Source organism: Ctenocephalides felis, unplaced genomic scaffold (assembly GCF_003426905.1).
Source record: "Ctenocephalides felis isolate EL2017-DRISC unplaced genomic scaffold, ASM342690v1 CF-g0.4_SCAFFOLD_02825, whole genome shotgun sequence".
NCBI lineage: Eukaryota > Metazoa > Arthropoda > Insecta > Siphonaptera > Pulicidae > Ctenocephalides > Ctenocephalides felis.
In genome coordinates this window covers 13,282-18,363 of record NW_020538979.1, presented here as the reverse complement: position 1 = coordinate 18,363, position 5,082 = coordinate 13,282, and the positions used below count along the sequence as shown (strand labels likewise).

General features: G+C 34.7%; 1 pseudogene; it reads left to right on the top strand.

Annotated features, from left to right (window-relative positions):
- Positions 1-325: 325 nt before the first annotated feature.
- LOC113381345 lies at positions 326-1,194 on the top strand (annotated as a pseudogene).
- The last annotated feature ends 3,888 nt before the right edge of the window (positions 1,195-5,082 follow it).

The window sequence follows — 5,082 nt, the reverse complement described above, 5'->3', positions numbered from 1 at the left end:
CAGACGTCAGTCGGCAATGAGTGCGGTTGTTACTGATCAATGATATTCTTGAAAAAAACCAACATTGAACTGATTTTTGTGTGCCTTTATCATTAATACTTCATGTGTGCTTGCAACTAATTAAATTAATTTTAAGTTATTTTATATATATAATAATATTTATAAAAACAATTTGTTATAAACAACGTGTGTGTCTGTGTTTGGTGCTGTTAAGGATTTTCCATTTGGTGAAAATCACAGAAAAACTCCACCGTCTCGGTGTGGCGTGTTGGGGTGGATTACATATTATTTTTTGTTTCCGTAATTTTAATTTAACTACATAAATATGAATGTCAATCTTTTGTGCCCCGAAGCCCCATTTGGCGAACGGGTGGATTGCAATTTTGCTGAAGTTGACGAGAATTTGACAAAAGACGCCAGAGTCATGGATAACATGCTGATGTTGGAAGGGAGCACCATCCCCCGCATGAATTACTTTGCCAATTTCCAGGGGGATCTGCTACCTTTCATGAGGAAAGTTGTCACCACATGGATGTTGGAGGTGTGTGAAGAGCAACACTGCGAAGAACAAGTGTTTCCTCTAGCTGTTAATTTCATGGATCGTTTTTGTGCGTATGCGAGATTCCTCGTCAACAACTTCAACTTGTGGGTGCAACAGCTTTACTGGTTTCCACCAAGATTCGTCAATGCCACAATTTGACCATCCATCTGCTTTGCGCTTATACTGATCATAGTGTCGCCCCTGAAGAAATTAGGACCATGGAAGTGTTAATTCTAACCAAGCTGAACTGGAACTCGAATACGATTACTGGCTTCGACTTTGTTGATCACCTAATCGAGCGAATGCCATGGGGACATGAAAGCCGCCTTACCAAACGTCATGCTCACACCTTGGTGTCTGTCTGCTGTACTGAACCTGAATTTATGCAGGTCGCTCCTTCGCTCCTTGCCACCGCTTGCGTTTGCGCCGCCGTTCGAGGCCTGAACCTTCCATCATCGCAATGCGCCCTTGCGGATCTTTGCGCCGTTTCTCGTGCCGACATAACTCTCACCGAATTAATGGTTTGTCACATCGAGCGAGTTATTGCCAACGAAACTGCGTCATTGCAAACGCCTTCGGGAACTCCACCAGCGTCTAATCCAAACTCTCCATATCAGAGCCCCGAAGCCTCAGTATCTCTAAATATTATATAATGAAAATCATAGTTGATTATCCTTTAATACACTTACGCTTACCTAGATTTGATTACCTAGTACTTGTAAATGAATTTGATTGCATTTGGTTGAGAGTGTGATTGATTAATGAATGTGATGTGCTATTCATGGAAAATCTAGATATTAAAATACAATTATGTTGGAGCATTTAATTAATAATAAGACTTTTGCAGTTTGATTGGGTTTGATTGCGTTTTGTGTAAATGTAAGTTAATTTATGGAATTATATATGAAATTAATATATATTGTTAGGAGTAAAGTTTTGTTCAGGTATTTCTCTTTTATAAATATTCTGACTACTTTTTCAAAAAAGTTTGTGTATGAACAACAAAATGTAATTTTTAGATATACATATTTTTAACATTTATATAATATAGATGAACGACGCTGCTCGGTGTTTGAAAATTATATTTAAACCTTATTATATTATTAAGTTTATATTATAATTTGATCTTCGTTAGTTTTTTTTATAATTTGCACGTCAGTAGAGTCCCTTTTTTATTTGTTTGCCTCTTTTTCAATTTGCTTGTCAGTACAGTCCCTTTTCCTCAACCTAGACACTCGTCAGTGCTGGACTTGATCAATATAGTCCCGTCCCTCTATACCCTGCCCCCACACTCCTCACGATGGATACACAATATGGGCCTATTATTAACAGCGGCAATCTCGATGCATTCATTTCGATCCACTTGAGACTCGACTCGATAGAGGGAAGCACTTGAAAACACACGCTAATGATGACTAATGACTAATGACTAATGACCGGTGATGAGTCAGACAGTCAGTAGAGTCACCGTGGAGCGATTTAGTTCCTACACTCTGCTAAATTAGTCCTAGCAGGGAATAATAGACAAAAAGGACTCTACTGACGAGCAAATTGAAACCAAAGATAAAAAGGGACTCTACTGGCAAATAATTTAAAACAAGACCGCACGTTAATTTAAAGAAGAAAAGGACTCTACTGACAAGCAAACTGAAAAAAGAGATAAACATTGACTATAAGGAAACTCTAAGGGAAGCAAAGAGACAAAATTGCTAGTTTATGCAAAAGGGACTCTACTAACGAGCAAATGTTGTCATTTTAAATATAGGCATGTGGGGTATCAAATAAAAGGTCTCGACGAGCTAAATTCAAATACCATATGCACACACTTAGTAAACGTACCGGGTTCCGTACAAACACAAAATGTCATAATTCAATATCACTGTTGTCATGTCATAATTCACAATCATGTTTTTTTGAACGCAAATTTAAAGCACACCGATTTGCAAAATTTTAAACTTAACTTGAAACTGAAGCTGAACATAGAAAAGGGACTCTACTGACGAGCAAATTGAAAATGAGACAAACAAATGAAAAAGGCACTCTACTGATAAGCAAATTATAAAAGAAGCTAAATAAAAAAGGGACTCTACCGACGAGCAAATTGAAAATGAGACAAATAAACGAAAAAGGGTCTCTACTAATGAGCAATTTAAAAATAAGACAAAAAATAAAAAGGGACTCTACTGACGAGCAAATTAAAACAAAAGATAAAAAGGGCCTTTACTGGCTAGCAATCTCAAAGGGACTCTACTGACTCTACTGACGATCAAATTAAAATAAGAGATGATAAATTTAAATACCCAAAGCGATTTTACTGACAAATAAACTTAAATACAGAGAAAAAAAATTGATCGTCCCCTTGAACAACGAAAACAACAAAAAAAGCTATGTTTTATAGTTTTTGGTCAAAATCTGAAAATTGCTCCTGAACAGTCACATTATAAACACTGCCTCGTGTTAAAGATGTTCATTAGAATGTACTTATCTAGGGCTATTTTCACGTTTTTTCTTCCAAAAATTCATATTTTTTATATTTAATCAATAATCGTATGTATACGTTTATAAATTTTGACTCGTAACTGCTAAACTAGTGTTGTAACCTCTAAATTGTCTTAAGGTGATTTGTAGCCAATAAAATTCTGCACAAACTCATCTTTGGCCATAGTTCCGTACCTTGAATATTTATGATACAAAAACGCTGTCGAAAATTAGTAACATATTAAAGCTACTTGTATACTACATATAGTACAGCTGGTCAAATATGAGTTAAGAAGTTTTACTTCAAATATAGGCATATTGGGTATCAAATGAAAGGTCTCGACGTGAACTATCCAAATCCTGTAGTAAAAGACTCGGTAAATCAATAGGCTTGTAATCGATTTCTAATTTTTTTTTTTTTTTGTTAATTTAAAGTATACGAAGTTGGTGTCGAGTTCGCCACGGTAGACCATATTTTACATATTTCAATTTTGCACAAATTCATTAATTTCGGACAAACGGTTCAAGAGTTACAAGACTTGCAATAAAAAGTTGACCAATGGGTTGCTGAACAGTGGGTCAAAACTTTGTAAAATAAAATATAGGCATGTGGGGTATCAAATAAAAGGTCTCGACGAGCTGAATTCAAATATCATGGTGACGTCACAAGTAATAAGTTTGCGTACTAATAGGTTTGCGTACAAACCATTTATTCAATTTCTAATATCATTTTTGTGCAATTTTGAAGTACTCGAACTTGCTGCAATGTTTCTATATCATACAATATTATACATAATTTAATTTAACACAAATTCACCAAATATTCCATTCATCTCGGACAAACGGTTTAAAAGTTACAATAAATTTAATATAAGGTTGACCAATAGGTTGCTGAACAGTAGGTCAAAACTTTGTAAAATCAAATATAGGCATGTGGGGGATCAAATGAAAGGTATCGACGAGCTAAAATCAAATACCATATACACAAATCCAGCAAACCTACAGGGTTCCGTACAAACATCATTTTCAATAGCCAACATCACCTACTTTTGTTTTAACGCAAATTTATAGCACACCGACTTGCTATAAGATTCCAAAACCTTAGACAACATTATAAATCAATTAATTTTGAACAAATTACCCAAATATACCTTTATATTTAAACAAACCGTTCAAAAGTTACAAGCGATATAATAATCAAATTACAACACGTTTATTACTGGCGCGTATAGATTTAAAATTCGTTTCATGTTTTTATTTTAACTCATGACAATGTATTTTTAATCGACGCCAGTTATTTTAAATTGCCGCTTTTAATTTGGGCGTCAAAAATTCTCTCTGTGACGTCCAGTTTTAGTAATTAGTGGTGGTTAATGGGCATTTTTATCGATATTGATGGAGCAGAAGGGGGATGAAATGTTATTTTGGTGTATAATGTTTTTTTTTAAACATTCCTGTCGTGGTTTTTCATCATGTCCATTATTACTTTAGTATTTGCTATCCACAAGCAGTAGCGGCGCGAGGCGTCGGCGGTGTCGGCGGCCGCCGACGGCCTCGCGCCTGGGGGGGCCTCGCAAGAGGCCCCGGAAAAAATTTAATTATTTAAAATTTAGTTAATTTTCATACGGATGTGCGAGTAAAAAAGGTGATTAGTGGTTTACAGGCACTATCATTTTACTCTTTTATCTTTTATGAACAACACTATAGATTATTAAATCTAAACAACTTTGCGCAAGCTAATTCTCTGCTTGTTTATATTTGTGTATTTCTTATGTGAGCACTATGTAAATCATCGAAACAGTAATTAAATATTCGAGGAATAAAAGTAATCAATGTTCAATAAAAATTTATCAGTGAGAAATAACAATGAGATATATATATATTTTTTTTATTAACTCTTATTTACAACTGTCCAGTATAGGACATTCAGTAAATTTAATGGATTCTTCCAAATAAAATTGATAATCAAATAAAATTGATAATCTTTTAAACTTTTTTTGTATCTCCAAAACCGCTAAACCTGCCTTTGACAAATTATTAACACAAATCGAATGTTTTTTAAA